General features: G+C 39.8%; 1 protein-coding gene and 1 pseudogene across 2 annotated transcripts in view; both read right to left on the bottom strand.

Annotated features, from left to right (window-relative positions):
• Positions 1 to 20,130, bottom strand: part of P3H2 (prolyl 3-hydroxylase 2) — a 143,607-nt gene that overhangs the window by 50,810 nt on the left and 72,667 nt on the right. The gene's annotated exons all lie outside the window — the stretch shown is intronic.
• Positions 11,224 to 12,541, bottom strand: LOC308422970 (tubulin alpha-4A chain-like; annotated as a pseudogene). The gene has a single exon. The product of its transcript is annotated as a tubulin alpha-4A chain-like (transcript).

Here is a 20,130-nt window from a genome sequence, read left to right as displayed (position 1 = left end):
GTTCACCTTAGGTTGCCAACCCAGCAGAATTACAACCATCTACTACTTCCAAGCTCTCTACTAGTTCTCTTAAAATAAAGTTTTGAGAATACTGTTTACAAGTATCCAGAAAAAAATAAAATTTTTGCACGTTAAAAAAATTAAAGTCAGCATAGCACACACCCATAAGAACAGCACTCAACTGTGTGCTACTCTGAATTCTAAGTTTGGAGCCAAGTTTGGTTATAGAGTAAGACTCAGACTTACAAAAATTTAAAAGAAATAAACAATAAAATTTAAAAATTACAAAAATGAAATAATTTGTGTGTGTTTAAACAAAATAGTAATAATCTGTTCAACTCAAAAGTCTCTGATTATTTCTTTCCAATGACTAATTCTCCTTGACATAACTACTTGGAATTTATTGACTCAAAACACACACCTCTCACCTTGAAAGGAATAGGGACAGTTTATTTTAGAGCCAAGGATGAGTGGTCAGTGCCTGAGAAGACAGGTCATCCCAGGTCATGTTCTAATGTGGAAGGAGTTCCATGAAGTTTTATGGTAGGAGAACAAAAAGCATCATATGTCAAGACTAGTTAAAGATACATTGGTGGGTTCCTCAGAGAAGCTGGGCCAATAGATCTTGGATGCTCACTGACACCATTCTTTCCCATTGGTGGAGAATAGGGCTTTATTAAGTGAACACATTGCACAGGATTTTATGTGCCCAGGCTATTAGGTCTGACATAAGTGAGCAAGGAATAGCTATTTGGTAGGCTAAAGATCACCCAGGCAAACTGTAACTTGGTTTCTGAAACCATGACATCCCAACCTCTCTTTGGTCACTGAACTTTTTGTCATCTACCATTCATCATCATGTGTATTCATGGCTTCCAATAAGACAATGATGAATAAGCATTCCTCTTGCAGCTCTGTCATATAAAGAATGTCTCGGTGAAGATATGCCTTTGTCTCTTCCCTTCACAGGTAGTCCAGTTGGGTAAGTTAATTGCTTGACCAAGGATCCAACTGTGAGGATGTTGGGCTCACCTTAAGCAATGCTAAAGAGATATTAGGAATAACTAGACCTTTAATGAGATCATGTACTTTTCCTCCCAGAGTTCCCATCCTGGAGTTCAGTTTTAGAGGGCTGCAGGCATCAAGCTTTATTGTTCTCCCACTTTGCCAATTACGCAGAAAGGGTAACCTTTGCATTTACGAGCTTTACCTCTTTTCCAAACAGGCTTTCCCTATTACATTAAGGCTTTATTCTTTCCGTAAAGCTCTTCCCCACTCCATGGATACTTGTCTGCCATGTAGCTGGCCTCTATGCCTAATGCAATGGCTTTGTCACATCCTCTTCTCTATTTCTCTCCTCAGAGCATCTGCTTAGACTTACAAGTTGCCTTCTTTGAGGGGTTGCTGTTCTTGTTCTTGCTTTGACGTGTTTTGTTTTAATTCTGATGAAATTGTCTTGGAGCATCTTTTTGAGTCTGTTCTTAAATTCTATTATTAACAAGACTAAGAATAAGAAGGGACACAGCACCATGAAGACTTTATCAAGAACATAATTACAGTGAGGTATGGTTAGGTAAATGGGAAGGAATGCGACAAGTGACTTGGCAACATATTTTCAAATCAAGGAGCATTTTGCTACATAAACAAATTATTTAAATTTGTATTTGGTTCAAACAGCTATCTTCTAATAGCTATGTAGAAATAATAAAACCTACTTAAATTGGAACTAATAGGTCATTCTTATACTTCTTTAAAACATCAGAAATAACCAGAAAGGCTAAGGATTTATTTACAGAGTTAGACTAATGCAAGAACATTTATATGCAAAGCTGCAAAGCTCAGTCAGCTACTGTTTAGAGATATGGCTGTAGACGGGCAGGTGCATCTGTGTTCTTGCCACGTGGGATAGACATGTAAGAAGAGAAAAATAGACAAATAAAACCTGTAAAGTCCAAAGAGAAAACAGATTTTCCTTGTAAAAAGTTCCCTTGAGGACTTCTGACATCCTTTAGGGATATGATGAGTTTAACAACTTTGGCTTTGCCGCCTGCTGGGTTTTCAAATCTCTTTTCCAGAACCAGAGAGTAATGGATGAGTCCTGGTTGCCACAAACTAATGACTTGAAAATACTCAACAAAAGATGAAAATGAGATTAAATTCAGTTAAACAATCACATCCTCATTTGGGCAATTAAAATATTATACCGAGACCAAGAATTAGGTGTGATTAGTTATCAGTAAATCTCTTTTGTCCATAACTTTAAAAAATAAAAAATGGTATGTGTTGGTATTTTTGTTGGTATTTTTCTGAAATAAACTATTCACTGGAAATTTACTGTTTTACTAGGGGAAATACATTGAGGGGAAATACATTGATGCGGAGTAGAGATTGCACTTAGGTGATTTGTGAGAAGTACTCGTTACTCACAGGTGAGAAGTCAGGGAATGGTCCAAAGGAACATATTATGTGCACCTGAGGGAAAACTGTTGCACTAGCTAGTTTTATGCCAACTTGACACAAAGTAAGGTTATTAAACAGGAGGGAACGTCAGTTAAGAAAATGTTTCCACTCTCTCTGTCTTTGTTGCCTACCTTTGGATCCCTTTCTCTTGGCTGGGCTGCCTTGTCTCAGTGGAAGAGAATGTAACAGGCTCAACTGTAGCCTCACATGCGTGACCAGGTTGATGCTTACAGGAGGCCTTCCTTTCTCTGGGCAGGGAGTTAGAAAGGTAGGAGGGAGGACTGAGAGAAGAGAATGGGCCTTGTGATCAGAATGTATAGTAAAAAAAATAGTATAATTGATAAAAATAAGAAAAAAATGAAGAAAGAAAGAAAAATGATTCTATAAGCTCAGGCCATAGGCATCTGGTAGGACATTTTCTTTAATAATGATTGATGGGGAAGGGCCCAGCATATTTTGGGTAGGGCCATCCTTGGGCTGGTGGTTCTTCTGAAGGAACTTTTCACTGATAGTCACTAACTGTCTTTTCCTTTCTACCTCTGTGGGAGTGTTTGTATAAAGACTCAGGTCTTTCTGGACAGTTGTGTGTTACCCTTTGTAAAGCACAGATATACAAAGTTGCTTGTCTTATTTGAGCTTTATTAGTTTGAAAAGTTGTGTTGGCTGGTGTTACATTAACTTGATACAAGCTAGAATCAACTTTATAAATGCCCCCATCTGATTGGGGAAGCATGAAAGGCATTTTCTTACAGTGATTGACAGGGGGAGGGCCCAGCTATTATGGGTGGTGTCACCCCAGGGCTGGTAATCCCAGGTTTTATAAGAAGGCAAGCAAAGCAAGCCAGAGTGAGCAAGCCAGTAAGCAGCATTCTTCCATGGCCTCTGCATCAGCTCCTATCTCCATGCCCCTGCCCTGTTTAAGTTTCTGTCCTTACTTTATTTGATGATGACCACTGATATAGAAGTGTAAGGCAAATAAACCCTTTCCTCTACAACTTTCTTTGTATTTCATCATAGGCAATAGAAACCATTTCTAAGACAATGGTGATGCAAAGCTGTGGAATGATGCTTAGCAAAAGCTGGTTAACTAAAGCCCAAGAGAAGAGCTGGCATTAGCCTCTACCGAAACATGGGAACAGGGTTTTTCTAGCTGAATATTAAGAGGACTGAGGTGTGGTCATCATAGGGAGCAAGAAAGGAAGACTGCTCTAGGAAGGAGTGGCCATTGATGATGCTGAATTTTAAGACTGGGTAGCAGTAGATACTGAGGAAGAAGGGAGAACTAAATGCAAAAGTATCTCACGGGTGTCAACACTGAGCCCTCTCATGGCTGAAGTCCAACCAAGTATCCGAGAGTCTTGTTCACCATTCCCAGTAGCCTTGTGGCTTTCTCAGGTACTTTACCTCAACACAGAATCTTTCTCTGGGCTCCCATTCTCTTCTATGTCTCTCCTTCTACATTTCATGCTGATACCTTTGGAGATACAGCGATTTCTTAACTAGGCTCATAAGGCAGGAGGCAGAACTGGGGAAGGGGGACAGACTCATAAGAGTAGAATGACTATAAGGAGGAGGAGGAGGCTCTGGTTCAACTGATGCCTTAGGCAGTGGCCTTTCTAAGCCTCTCATCACCTTTAGGTTGGGTACATTATGTGAAACCAAGGTACTGGGCCAGTCATCTCTGTCCCTCGTTCTAACTCCTATATACACACAGCAAATTTGTATAAATGGAAAAGGAAAGCATAATTGCTGTAACTGGCTTGATGTGTTCTAAACACTAAACATAGATATTCAGAAAGCCTGCCTCGGTGCATAAAAATCATTGCTTCATGCCCCTGGGCCTTCTTCACTTACAGAAGAGCATCTGATGCGTATCTTTAAGCCTTCCACTGGAACAACAAGTGAGAGGCTCTATGTTAAAAACACAGATGTAGGGGACTTCAGGAACTCTGGCTCTCTCATATATTGTGTCTTGGATATATTAAGTTATTTCTCAAAACAAAGAAGTTTCTAAGAGGGGGGATCCAGAAGTACTGGTTTTTCTCAGCTTGGCAATGGTGGAATTGAGATCAGTCAGCTACATTTCACTCTCCATGGACAGTCCCGACAGAGGGCAAAGGTCTGGGGTCCTGACAGTCATTTTTTAAGACTTATTTAATTTTTTTTTTTTTTTTTTTTGTATGAGTGCTCTGTCATCATGTAAACCTGTGTGCCAGAAGAGGGCATCAGATCCTATTGTAGGTGGATGTGAGCCTCTGACTACAATCTCTCAGGTGTTCTCTCAACAAGCTATGGGTGAGTCAGTGCTGAGTGAAATTGCTTTGGGGAAGGTGGCAATTGTTGCACTCTGGTCTGCAACCATTCTCTAAGGACACATGTGGTAATGAAGGGCCTGCGGTATGAGGCACAGTAGCTGGTGTCTGTGAAAACACTCCAGCTCTTTCCTTGACTCTTCTGTCCTCATCTGTGTCCCCTTGATGCTGGAGGACAAAAGAAACCCATTGCTTACAATATTGGTGAAATTTCTTACTATAATCTTGTCTGGAAGCTGTTTAAAATGTTAACCTTCTAGAATGGCATCTTAACTTTTACAATATTTTCATTGTGGAATACAATTTATGAAGCAAACAATGTTTGTAAATGTAAAACTATCTTAAAGTTGAGGAGATTCCCACACTACTTTCTTCATTGCAATCTTATGGCTTCACAGACATCTGGACAAACCCCACCCTCTACACCAGTGTTCGAATCCTCTGAAAAAATCTCTAAACTGTTCCATGACTTTCTTGAATACACCAACTGACATGACATTTATTATCTTCCAAAACAGCATCTTCCTGGTTTGGACAATCTAGACATTCTAGTGCTGTTAAAATCTACCTACTTTGAGTTTCTGCCCAAGGGTCTTCATATCACAGTCTTAAAGGTAAATCTAAAACAGCAAAGTAAGTTCATCAGTTGAGGTTATTTCTAAAAGAGACTATGTGCCACATTGCTCATAGCTATGCCTTAATCCAAACATATGGTGTGATTCCCTCTGCACCTGGAACATGCCCTACCATATTTGTGTCCTTTGAATTTGTTTTCCAGTCCCCTCACAGCTCTCCTGTCAGAGAAGAGTGGTCTAAGAATCCTCAAGGATTTGTGTGTAAGAAAGTTGTGATATATGATCCATAGGGTGATGTCATTGAGTTTTCCACAAATTAGCTGTGACTAGAGCAATGAAATTTTGTTTAGTAGTACAGGTTTAACCCAGCTCATCTGGTCTTGCAAGAAAAAAAAATCACCACCAAAACTATTTTGCTGGTGGTTCTCCAGTTACAAAAATTTGGGAATCATTCCCCAAATATTTAAGAAAACAGATATTGTGTCCAGAGGCTAAATAGCACACACATGGGATGTGTAAGATCTGTTGACTCTAAGGATCCAGCAACAGAACGGTAAGTATATCTGACTTCTGACAATAACCAAAGGGAGTTCCAAAGAAACTTGGGCAATGGGAAATAAATTCTAAAGTCCTCTGGATTTCTCCTTAGCACTTTCAGTGCCAGCAGCACACAGCACTCTGTCCTGCTGAGCCACACCCCTAAGGCCCAAATGCTTTACTCATGTGGTATGAGATGCAGGGTTGCTGATGCTACAGCCCTCCTTAGAAATAAGCTCTGATTGTGGGTTCACAAGCAAACAGAGGAACATTAATTCCTTCTCAACACAGTCCATATTCTGGAAGAGTTTTCTTTTTAGCTTTCATCTTGGGACACCAGAATTTTGCAAATCGTCCCCAAGGGGGCAGAAAAGTGCTTTGATGCTAGAGAAAAGTTGCTAATATCACAGGTAAAGCCACCACACACACACACACACACACACACACACACACACAAACTAACTCCACTAATTCTAAATAAATTTAGTAAAAATAATGTTTAGGTTATATCTCTTTAATTGTTTAGTGATAAGTTCTTTGGTTTATTTTTATGGTTTTATAAGTGCATTATCATATTTCACCAAATATTACTCTATGACAGGTGTTGACCGTATCCTCTTTATAAGTAACAGTACAAAGACTTGTGATGGGTTTAGCAGACATATATATGCTACCAATTTGTGTAATGCAGACTTAAGGAGGGAATGGGGTACAGGGGGTGGCTTATTCTGCCTGTATCATGTGGGGTCTTTATTTCTCCTATGCAAATGACTCACTATTTCCAGGCAGAGAAAATAGTTATGTTTTCCTCTAATGCAGCCACCTGAATCTCCTTATATGCAAAGACCCAAACTATTAGCAAAATATATGCAGAAAGCTTGGTGGCACTGTAGCATACACAGGAAGAAAGTTCTGGATTCTGTTACAATCCTCCCTCTTCAAACACCTTCGATTTTCTGACCTGGCGTTAAGAGCCACTTAGGCAATCAACTGAAAGGGAAATTTCACGGAAGAAAGGGACTCTCAGTGTCCTCACAGGCAATGGGGATTAATGGCACTGGTGATTTTTACCCACATTTCCTCCTGGAATAAATGCCTAATTTTATGTCAAAGGCCAAGCTCTTTTTTTTCCATTCCAGATGTAGCAGAGTGAGCGCCTCCTAACCCGGCATCTGAAAACAGGAGCTTAGTTGTCAACCCCGAGACAATGACTAGACACTCAGTGATGCTGGCTCAGTGAGACTCTTTTACTTCCATAAAATCCCTTCCATAGCTTTAGCCAAGCATTCCAGGATTCCGATACTCGTTTAGACCTTGGTGATATGGCATTTCGTAAAAATGTAAAGGACACATAACCTGATAATGTCTTTATAGAACTGTAGCCAAGTTTCCTCACGGTCCTCAAACACCCCATGAGTAGAATAGCAGCCATGACCTCAGTAGAGTGCATGAAGGACCATCTACAGATGTGAAAAACCACACTATTACTCTAAAACTTAGCATGCATATAAAATATAACAACACAAACACATTTAGTAGACCCACAAATGGTTCTGAGTTCTCTCTTTATAAGTCTACCTTCTCTCTGACTACAGTAGGTCTCCTTATTTGTTTCATGTTACTATGGTGAAGATGCTGAGCGGACATCCAATAGATATTTGTTCAATAACATAACAGTGAGAAAGTAGCATATCTTCCTTGAGGACACACATCTGACTGTAGTCATGATCACAGACAGCAAAGGGGGACACAGCAGGAGAGTTTGAGTAAAAAGGTATAGGGCTGGAATACTTCTGCAATAAGATGGGAATGCATTAAGGTCTCTTCATTTTCTTCCACCGGCTTCAGTGGTTGACACCTCTTACAAAGGCTAAAAGGTATTCAATACCAGGCTTCTGGTAAGAAAGAACACAGCAACCTAGCAAACCCACACCAGATATCCCAGTTGCACTGGGGATGAAATTAAGGTTAAGCTTCAGCACATACGTGTGTGATTTTTATGGATGTGAAATAATACAAAAGGAAATTTTCTTTTTCCAAAATAAACTAGAATATCACATTAGGAAGAAAAGATATTTAGCAGTTAAAATGGTTCATTTGCTTCCTCCATCTTAATGCAGACTATAAAAATATTCCCTTTTTTTTAATGTCAAGCAGCTGAGTGTTTGGATCCTCAAATATAGTATCAGTGGCAGCTTCAAAGAAGCCACAAGGAGTGCTTCCAGGGCCTGCTCTCACAGTACCTGTTTTAGTCTCCGCAGTCCTGACCTCCAGGTCCAGTCTTCAAAGCAAGAGCTTTCCCTGCCATGAAAGCCTCCTCTCTTGCTCACCTCCCAGACACAGCAGTTACACAAGGTAACAGTGTGGGTCTCCAGTGTAAAGTCTTTCCAAGGGTGGAACCCTTTTCCAGTGAGTGGTCTGGCTGGGTGGCTGCCACACATATTGATTTCTTTAGCCTGCCTAAGTGCCCAAAGGCCAACTGGCTCATTAGAAAGGCTTCCCAAGAAAGCCACTTTTTAAGGAGTAGTGGACGCTCTCAAGATGCAAAGCAAACAGAATTCTAGTTACCGTGCTTTGGGAAACTCAGTGGCAAGAGCATGTCAAAAAGCTTCAGGCAAATGATAACCCAGGTCCCTCAATTTATTAAAAGGAAAAACTAAGACCCAGAAAGATAAGACAACAGTAAATTGAGAAGCATCAGTTACCACGACCTTAAATGTTTATCTTTGCCTCTCTACAGGCTAGTGTCTTGCCAGTGCTTAGCTAAACAATACCAAACAACAGACATCTGGAAGCCTGCACTCAGTAACACCCAGTGTGAGCTGCTCCCACAAAATCAGAAATTTGCTCTGAGAAGCTAATGGAGCAGAACGTGTTTGGGAGATTTCTGAAGCTTCATGCTATTTATGCAGATGTTTGAGTCTGGTAGAAAAGGGACAGCATTGGGAAGAACAAAGGCTGTCGCTGGCTTACTCAGCACCATAACCACTGAAAATAATTTGCATTTGTCTCTGCCTATTTTTTTGGCATTTGTCTGAAGGCTAGATAGTTGGCCTGGCCTGACCCACTTGATTTTTAAAGTCATTCTGTGCTTTTTTTGTTTTTGTTTTTTTCTTGTTTTGTTTTGGTTTTTTAGTTTTTATGATACTTAGATTTCAACACTGTCTTAATCCACAAATTAAAACAAAGTATGTTTTTTATATTACTTTTTAAAGTACTTCCCCTCCTCAATTATATAATATTGTTCTCATCCAATTTCCAAAATGAGCATTCTTGCCTTAAACATAAGTTATAGAAATTTGTACCATTTGTTATAGTAGATCTCTATTCTGCTAGCTATTGACCAGTCTTTCTATCTATCCGCTCATCAATCCATCTACCATTTTCCAAACTTCGTTGTCTTAAAACATCCTTTCCCTTTTACTTTTATTTAGTATGAGTATGTGTGTGTAACCTTAAGGACATGTATGTATACCCTGTGTGCACAGGTGTCCAAGCCGGCCAGAAATGGGCATCAGAACACTGGGTGTTGAACTCATAAATAGTTAAATACCTGATGTGAATGCAGAGAACTGAACTCAGCTCCTCTGCAAGACTAGCAAGTAATCTTAATTAACTGTTAAGCCATCTCTCTATGGTCCTCTTATAGTTTGCAATGACATTAGACTCTGAACACCTTTGAAAATATCCCAATGTTTTGGTTACTGTCTTGTTGCTGTGGAAAAGGTTTCCTATCGCTCAGAACTCCATGTTACAGTCATTGTCATTTAAAAGCTTCAGCAGCAGGAAGTTGAGACAGCGGGTCATACTACATCTGTAGTCAAGACAGAGCAAGAAAAGCAAGCTGCTACGCAGTCACTCCATATACCATACAGAACACATCCCGGGGAAGGCCCCATCTATAGGTCTTCCAATCTCAACTCTACAATCATGATAATCCAACCCAGACAGGACAAGAAGTTCATCTTCCATGTGATTTCAGAATCTGTCAAGCCGATGAGGACCAACCATCACCCTTGGTAACATGATTTTTTAAGTAGACTTTCCCCAATAACCAACAATACTTTTTATTATAGAGTTAGTATTCTTCTCATAAGAACCATCACATAGCACCCTCTGAATTATACTCTCTATAATACACAGCAGAACTTGTTATTCTGAATCCCCTCACTGTCCCGGACAGCGTGATTGTCTCCAATTAAATGGATTCGGTGCCCAACACTCTTCCAGTCATTGAACGTAGTTACACTACTTACTATAAAAAAAAAAAGTATACATGCTTACTTTTAAATTTTAGATTATCTCCAGTAACGTTTGGTACGCAGAACAGACATCCAGATATAAACTTGAGCAAACAAAATACTCTCCAGAGCTTGTCTTTAAGTGCTGATGGTTTAAACACTGAAAGTGTATTTGTCTCTTTCATTTGTACAGAAGGAGCACTTGGGAAATCTGTTCTGTGCCTTCCATTACTTTGAGATTCTCTACTGGAGGTTGTGTTCCCTGAGCTGTCAAACTCCATGGCAGTGGAGAAATATTTATTTTTCTTAAACAAAAGAATTCCCAGAAGACAAAGGAAGATTTCAAACAAATGGGAGAAGAAAAAAGCAGGGAATGGTATTTTTCCTAAATGCAGTGCTAATTGAAGTCATTTAAGTAGGCCTGCACAAAGTCATTCACTGAAGCCAGGTGGCTCTGGCCTAACAGCTGCCACCCGAAGTATGCCAAGTGTTTATGCGTGATCCCTCAGGGGAAAAACACAGTCAATAAGCAGATGTACTCTTCAAAGAGGAGAAAACAAACAAACAAACAAACAAACAAATCAAAAACACTGTATAAAAAAGGAGCTACTGAGATGGCTCTGAATATTAAGGTATCTGCAGCAAAACCTGCCTACCTAGGTTCAAAATATGAGACTTGGATGGTGCATGATTTTGCCTTTTGATGTATGTGTGTGTGTGTATGTGTGTGTGTGTGTCCCAGACACTAGAAAGACAAAGATGATAGGAACTGTATAATAGGCGTTGTACCAAGTGCCCATTATGTATCATCTTAGCACTTTAAAAAGACCCATGTGTATACAAAGCATGCTTAGTGAATCATTTCTCTTGGCTGAAATTTTCACTGGTAGTCACTAAAGTGGGGTTCTTTCCCCCTCTTTCTGGTTCTGCAGTAGTGTTCCTAGAGTCCTGTCTCCATAGACAATTGGGTGTTACCCTTTGTAGACCACAGGTGTATTAAGTTCTCTCTCTCTTGCTCTCTCGCTCTCTCTGACAAGGAGAGTGTTTATTTTGAAAGGATTTTGCAATAAACACAATGAACAGACTCCAAGTAGCTGTCTATTCTTCTCCCTCATCTTCATCCTTATAGGAGTCGATGCCTATTTTCCCAAAATCTTTTTCCAGGGCATCCATATCCTCTGGAGCCTCAGAGAACTCCCCCTCCTCCATTCCTGCACCCACATACCAGTGTACAAAAGCCCTCTTGGCATCCATCAAGTCAAACTGTGGTCCAGGCGGGTGCAGGCTTCAGCAATGGTGGTTGCGTTGCTCAGCATGGGCACTGCACACTGAACCTTGGCCAGGTCACCCCCAGGTACCACAGTGGGTGGCTGGTAGTTGATACCAACCTTGAAGCCTGTGGGGCACCAGTCCACAAACTGGATGCTGCTCTTTGTCTTGATGGCGGCAATGGCAGCATTCACATCCTTGGGCACCACATCTCCACGGTACAGCAGGCAGCAGGCCATATACTTGCCATAACGAGGGTCACATTTCACCATCGGGTTGGCAGGCCCGAAGCAGGCATTAGTGATCTCTGCCACTGACAGCTGCTCAACGGTAGGCCTTCTTGGCAGAAGTGGCTGGTGCATGAGTAGCCAAGGGGAAGTGGAAGCGAGGGTCGGGCACCAGGTTGGTCTGGAACTCTGTCAAGTCCACAATGAGGGCCCCATCAAAGTGCAAGGAAGCTGTGATGGAGAAGACAATTTGGCTGATGATGTGGTTGGGGTTAGTATAGGTTGGGCGCTCAATATCCAAGTTACAGTGGCAGATGTCATAAATGGCCTTGTTGTCCAACATGAAGGCACAGTCTGAGTGTTCCAGGTTGGTATGCGTGGTCAGGATGGAGTTATAGGGATCCACTACAGCCATGGACACTTGTGGGGCAGGGTAGATGGAGAACTCCAGCTTGGACTTCTTGCCATAGTCAACAGAAAGCCGCTCAATCAGAAGAGAGGTAAAGCCGAAGCCAGTGCACCCGCCAAAGCTGTGGAATACTAGGAAGCCCTGAAGTCCTGTACACTGATCAGACAGCTTGCAGATCCAGATCAGCACTGGGTCGATGATCTTGCCGATGGTGTATAGTTGTTGGCTGCATCTTCTTTCCCAGTGATAAGCTGCTCTGGGTGGAAGAGCTGGTGGTATGGGCCATTTCAGATCTCATCAATTACAGTAGGCTCCAGATCCACAAAGACTGCCTGAGGCACATGTTTTCCAGTTTCACAGAAGAAGGTGGTGAAGGAGTCGCCCCCATGATCTTATCGCTGGGCGTCTGCCCATCAGGCTGAATCCCATGTTCCAGAAAGTAGAGCTCCCAGCAGGCATTGCCCATCAGGACACCTACCTGCCCCACATGGACTGAAATGCACTCCGGCATGATGAGTTTGGGCTGTATGTTTCATGTAGAGTCAGGGTCACGGATCTGGGTGAGATCTCAAGTTATTTATTTCATCTTTATTAGATTGAAAAGTTGTGTTGGCTGCTTTTTTTTTTTTTTTTTTTTTTTTATCAACTTGACACAATCAAGAATCATCTGAGAAGAGGGAACCTCAACTTAAAAAAGGTTTCCATAAGATTGGGATGTAGGCAAGCGTGTAGGGTACACTCTTAATTAATGATTGAGGAGGGAGGGCCCAGCCATTATGGGTGTGTCAAACCTGGGCTTGTGATCCTGGGTTCTATAAGAAAGCAGGCCGGCAAGTCACAGGATGCAAGAGAGTAAGCAGCGCCCCTCCATGGCCTCTGCATCAGCTCCTGTCTCCAGGTCCCTGTCCTGTGTGAGTTCCTGTCCTGACTTCCTTCAGTGATGAGCACTGATATGGAAGTGTATGCTGAATAAACCCTTTTCCTTCCAATGTTGCGTGGGTCGTGGTGTTTCATCACAGCAATAGTAACTAGGACTCAGATAAAACTGTCTTTTCCTCAAAGATCTTTATTCTCCATCTTTCAGTCAGTGGTAGGAAGCTAGATAAGTTCAGACCGATAATTCTTAACTAAATTGAATGAATTTTATCTTAAATTTTCAGTTATCTCTGTTGCCTTGGGCATATTGTTAAGATTTTCTGTGCCTCACTTTCCAGTTTCCAAAAAGAGTTAGTAAGAGTTCTTACCTCTGAAGGTTACAGTGACATCTATGCAGTTGATATTTATCAAACACAAGAAATATCTCTTGTAACCTAATAACTATTTGATAAATCAATCACTACTTTTATCTATTTCTCTTTCTCCTTATAGTCATAAAATGAACAAGTGTTTGTATGAATGAAAAGATAATCAAGAATTCAATCTTTAATAAGTTACATATGTGAAAACTGATGGATATAAAAGGAGAAAACAAAATAAATCTCACTCAAGGTGCCTGAGTTATCTTCTGGTGTTACTGGCAAAAATGACTATCAGATGAGAGCAGAATCCAGACCCCGTGGAAATAAACAAACAAATCCTCTACTCAATACTCATTTCAATACCCAAATATAGAAGTTCAGAATAGAATTTAAAGCATTGGAAAACAATAAAACAAAATAAAATAAATATTTGACATCCCAGTTAGTGATGTGCCATTTAGAGCAGCAATTCTTATTTTGACTGTACTTTTGTTGCTATTCAGTTTTAATATTTGTCAGGCTTTCTAAGAGATTTTCATTAGATTTCATTGCAGCCCCATTGTATAAACCTGCAAATTTTATTTTATTCAATTGAAACTTAAAAGGGTTTTGTCCCAGATTTCCATGATGCATGTGAACTCAAACAAGCCTATTATTTCTCAGTCTTTTCACTATGAATGGGGATGCCCAGAAACTCTTACAAGTTCTTACTAATAGACTTCTTCAAGGTCAAGCAGAATTGACCAGGACCTTGAGAACCAACTACAATATACAGGGTGTGGCTGTCCATATATCTAGAGGTTGCTTTTCCTTCAGTGATTTCCCATCATATGACTCCTCTTTGCTCAGTGAGTTACTACAAACTGAGAAGGGCTGGTGCAGGAGAGAACTGCTCCTTTCATATCCTGCACTGCAGACACAGGGTGTCATACAGAATGTCTCAAATCCATGCAGGAGAAAGACGATTCTTTTTAAAACATTTTATTAGTTCATTAAGTATTTCATACAAGGCATTCAGGTCATATTCACCCCTCCCCCAAACTCTACACAGATCTATACACTGTTTCCTATTCACCCAACTTCCTCTCCTCTTTTTTTTTTATATCCATCAAGTTGAATTTGTGCTGCGCATGTCTACACCTAGATATATGTATACTGGAGCAAAGCAGATTTGCCAGCAGTTGTACTCTCAAGGAAACCTGACTCTCCCTCTCAGCAGCTATCAGTTGCCAATGGCTCCTTTGCTGCTTTGCTGGGTGTGGGACTTTGGGCCCATCTAACTTCTCCATAAAGGCTGTTCAGATCTGGGTACCTGTAGCTACAAGCCATTTAAAAGACATTATACATACATACATACATACATACATACATACATACATACATACATACATATATATATATATATACACATACATACACACACAAACAGACACACACACACAAACACACACACACACACACACACACACACACACACACACACACATATATATATATATATATATATATGCTGCATCCAACTTTAAATCCCAAACTGTTCATATTTAGGACCACAAATGAGTCATATCCATATTCTATCATCTAAGGTTAAAAGTTCCTCTCCTTACCTCAGCTTTGTTCTTAGAGCCAAATAATTAAGGAGTAGAAATTTGTATACAATGTTTTTATTGGCAACCATCTGGGCTCATATATTTTATGCCACTAAAAATAATTTTACTTTACTCCCAGGGGTTTTGCTACAACTTCAAGCTCATGTAACAAAATAATATCTGCAAAGATATTCAAAGTCAGCACAATGTTCTAGAGCACTGTGGCTTCCCACTGTGGCAAACAAGCAAACAAAAGAACAACAAAAACTGTGCACAGTAAGGCATTTAAAATTTTTCATAGAATTCTTATACAAATAATGCTTGGTGGTCTAAAGAAAGGGGTAGCCGAAAGTTCTAACCATGTATCAATGATTCCTCATAAATTGAAGCAACAGTGAAGTTCTGTCAGCGAAGACAAGATGCTCAGAGTGAGAGACGGACTTACAAATTGGGTGTAGTCAGCACTTGATATGATCTCTCAGTGATGGGATTTGCAGTTTGCCTCAAAATGTGGATATCAGGCTTTTACACTAAACACGAGAATTCAGAAACTTTTATAGGACTGCTCTGTTTGTACATACAAGCTGAAAATGTATAGAAAATAGTGGCACATTCTTCATGGCCCATCACCAGAGAGAGACTACTTGAACACGGGAAGAAGATAAAAGGTTTCCCATTTATAGAGATTTTGAAATAGACACTTGAAATTTAGATTCCTTGGGGATATTGAACAGGTCCCAATTATCACAGACTGGAGCAGAGAAAAGAAGTATGCTTAAAAAGACCATCATGAGGATGGTTGTCACAATGATGAAAACTTCCATATTTTTCTGGCTAGTACATAGTTATGCATCCTTTGAAGTGGTAGATCTCTACAAAAGAATGAATGTTAATATCTGCACACTTAAAAACTGATTGTGAACACATGTAAACAACCAAGCAAAAGACTCTCCTTACACTGCTGCTTTCACAGTTAGGGACCGTTGACAGGACAAAGGGCTCGAGATGGATCAGGTTTGTTTCCAACTTAGTTACATGACTAATGGAAAGGCCTTCACTTCTTTGGCTGCTCAAACTTCAATGCTCTGGGGAAACCTGCCACTTAGTCCACATCATGTTTGGCAATTCATCCAATCATAAACGAATAGTGAAATTTTACATGTATTTAAAAATCCAATTAAAAACGCCAAAGGATTTCAAATGATTTCACATCAAGGAGTCTTCCCCCCGAAAAAGCACTGTTCAGCCCCATTGAACCCTCCAGCTGGCTTCTAAGAACATTCCCGATACCAATTCCCCATAATCAGCCAGCTTTGATTTCTATAGCAGGTTTCTGTCACCCTGTAGGCTCCACTTCTGCTACCCCAAGTTGCTAATCTGCAGAACAGGACAAGGTGATGGGAACACTACTGACAACTTATGGCATCTGCATTTATACACAATGCAAAGGCCAAACCCCTCCATGAAGTGTGAGGGGAATCGAGCTTCTGAAACAAATCCACACTTCTAATTGCAGCATCTTCAAGACTCCTTCGCTGGGAAACATTGCTAGTCAGCAGTCAGATTTGGAGTTGGGGCAGGGGACAGAAAGGGTGAAGGGGTTATGTGCACACTTGCTAAGTATTTTAACTCCTGTGCAGAGGTAAACTGTAAAGGGAGTTCCTAGAAGCCACCTGCATGATGAGCCTTTGTGAGCAGTGCTTTCTTCTGTGACAGTCTCCTCTCCCCATGCCACCAGGCTCCTTTCCTATTCTTCCACATCCAGAATGACTCTTCCAGAATGATTCTTCCTTCCTGAATTCCTGGCTGCCAGTATCGCTACCTTACTTCCTTTGCCCCAGAAAATCAAGTAGTAATTTCTGGTTTTTTAAAAACAAGATTCTCACTTTTCTCCCAGTTTTTCTTACTTTTGACATAGTCTCATGTGTCTTAATTGAGAAATCTGTTCTCAATGAATGGTACATTCCACATGTACTCTTGTATCTCCAAAATAAACAGTAACTTGTACATGTACAAAGAATGTTATATGTTTGCTTAGACAAAATGCATACATATATATGTATACATATATAGTCTATTCAAATATGAATATACATACATTCATATTCCAAGATAGTGTCAAATTTTTTTTCTCCACATTTGGTTGACATGGTTAGTCCTAAATAATCAACAACTATAAAATTGGCACGTAACTTCACAATGAACAAACTGTATCCCACAGACTGTATTATTTAAGATTTAAAAATCACCTCATGAGATCACTCTGTTTAATACTTATTTCGAAAACAAGAGCTTTGAGATTTCTAGGAAATAGGACTTGCTTAAGTTTGTCCCGTCGCAAGGCACTGAATGTAAGTGTTAAGGTGAAGCCAAGACAAACATACTCATTCTTTCTCCACCATCCTCGACTCTACCTTTCACTGTAACTCAAAGAAAACAAAATAAGCCATCTTCTCTACCATCCCTCGGACTGAGGCCAGGAACAGCCAGCTTTCTCCCTGAGTGGTGATCCCTCCAGTCCACACTGATACATACTAGATCCAAGCACTGTTCTTCAGAGATTTATAACCTGAAACGAAGCATGAGATCCCTGAACTGTTTGACATTCTTGGAAACACTAAGTGGAAGCCACTAGCATGATATGAAGACATTGCAACTGGTTATGAAGTAAATAATGTGACATCATTGATTGTCCCATTCATGTGCCTACATAGCAGTAATGTCATCTGTTTAAAATCAGTGTATAGTTTGTTCTTGGCATTTGTATAGCCTGTCTGATTTGTAAGTAAGAAAGGGGGGCTCATTCACTTAGTTTGTACATAAATACACTGTAGGTGAACCAGGTAGGTGATAACTATGGGCTGGTATTAATGGCTTTATCCCCTTTCTAGAATCTTGCCTCAAAACATGCTGTCTTCCCTACAACTCAAACAGGTACTATGATTAGCTAGTAAAACTGCATTCGATTATCACTTCATAGCCTGGACTAAACCTGCTATTGCTTCCCGGAAAGATGTTCATATACACAGAATTTTTCACAAACTTTTGGGTTTTGTGTAACACTAACCCTGAAAGTGAACCCCAATGAAAAATTGCTGTTTTACTATTCTGGATAGAGTCTGTGAGGTGTACACACACACACACACACACACACACACACTTTCAAATGCATTAAATTGTTAACTCTACATCAATCATTTTTCTTTAGTCACAAAGCTGTAGTTCCCTGCATCTCTGTTTGTTACCTGCAAGATATAATGTCATCTAATTATTAACCATTTTGTATGTATGTGCATATGTGTGTGTACATGTCTGTGTACTGTATTTGAACAAGGTCCTGGATTCAATACCCAGATACATCTATTGGTAATTTAAAACATAATTTTTGACCCTATATTAGGGCAAGAAAACTTCTGTCTAATGTGATTTGCCATCCCTTAGTGCTACATCCTCCAAACCTCAATTTTTGTTTCATAAATTATTATTATTTACAACATGATAATTGATTATTTCTATAACAAGTTAATCAAATTATTGCTTCAAATATTAAATTATATTTATTACCAACATTATATTTGTATGAATTCATTTTCTAACCTTTATTAAGTTTAGATTTCCTTACGCAAAAAAACTATATCATTTCCTAGATGTATGGGTAAACAGGATCGCACTAGTGATAGAAAATATATGTTTGGAAAAATAGGAAAAATGAAGCTGAATTAGAAGGTTGCAGCCTTGTCATACAGATAAATATATGGAAAAATTCTTAGCTAATTCCTATTTAATCTTTTACATATTAATCTCATTGTGTCTTAAAAAAATACATCAAATTAATAACTGTTGCCAAATCAAGAGTTTTCTCTGGGCTCAAGCTTTCTGGAGACAGAAGATAGAATGGTGAGTTGCTCAGGTACAGGATGATAGGGCAGCTGAGGTCTCTCAAGGAATTATCAGAATCCACTTGACCTCCAAAGAGTCAGCCACAGCTATCTTCCACCAACATCAGTCCCACACTCTTCTAGATTAAACAAACAAACAAACAAACAACTAAATATGGCCAAAGAAGACTAACTACAGAGAGAAAAGAATATGGAAAAAGCAAGCATAGTTAGGAACAGATCACCTAAAATAGAAGCTGGCGAATACTTAGTCTACACTCACCTAAGATTTCAAGAATGGTACTAGCATTAAAACTCAAACAACATTTCCTGCCAGGACACATTCATTAATCATTGAAACAGAATACAAACCACTTCATGGGCCACTTATTTATTCCTCCAGAGGAGACAGAAACATACCTTACAGCTTTCTTCCAAAAATCCACTCAGATCTATCATGCTATGAACAGAAAAATTTTACTATAATAATTCATACTTTATAAACTAAATAGAAGTCAAAAATTTAGGAATACATGATGAGGCTTGGCTTTTACTAGTGATGACTTCTTTTCCATTACTTTAGCCATTTTCTTTAACAACTGAACAATTTAACATTGACAATTTTTAAGAACTGACAATTTAACAAATTGGACAATTTAACAATAAGGTCAGAAACTTGGGTTGTCTTAATATCATTTATTGCTATGATAAAATACCTGACAATAGGCAGGTTGGGTGTTATTTCAGCTTACAGTTCTAGGATACAGTCTATCACTGGAAAAGTCAAGGCAAGGGTTTCAAGTTGTTAGATCACATTACTTTCATAGTTGAAAGCAGGCAGAGAGGAATTAATGTATACATGTTTTCTTTTTATCACACTAACCTGATGTAGGCAACTTCTCACTGAGATGCTTTTCTGAGGTGAGCTGAAGTGGAAATTTCTGGTTTCTTTGGAGACTTGGCTATGTCGTGTGACTTTTTCTGGAAGCTGTCTTATGAGAGGATGTTTTGCTGAAGCAGACACTTGAGAGGAGGTGTGATGTAGCTAAAGACTGCAAGTAGAACTCAGCAGTGAATCCTGCTCTTGCATTGGTTCACCTTGCAATGTTTCGCTGGTCTTCACTGATGACACCGTTGCATTGGTATGCCTTGCAACACTTTACTGGTCTTCATGGATCTTTATTTGTGATGACCTCATAGGGAGAAACATGCCTGCTTCTTGCATCATCAGTGGACTTGAGCCAATTTTGTGGAACCTCAAGTTTTCTGGATCAAGAAGCTACTACTGGTTCATGTTTGATGTTTGCCAATTGGACTGGACTGTTGATAACCTGACAACAAAGCTAGGTGTTGCTCCAGAGAATTACTTCTAAACTGGTTCATATCCCCCTTGTC

This window comes from Micromys minutus, assembly GCF_963924665.1.
Source record: "Micromys minutus genome assembly, chromosome: 7".
NCBI lineage: Eukaryota > Metazoa > Chordata > Mammalia > Rodentia > Muridae > Micromys > Micromys minutus.
The sequence above is the reverse complement of the archived record's forward strand: the minus strand, read 5'-3'. Positions and strand labels throughout refer to the sequence as shown.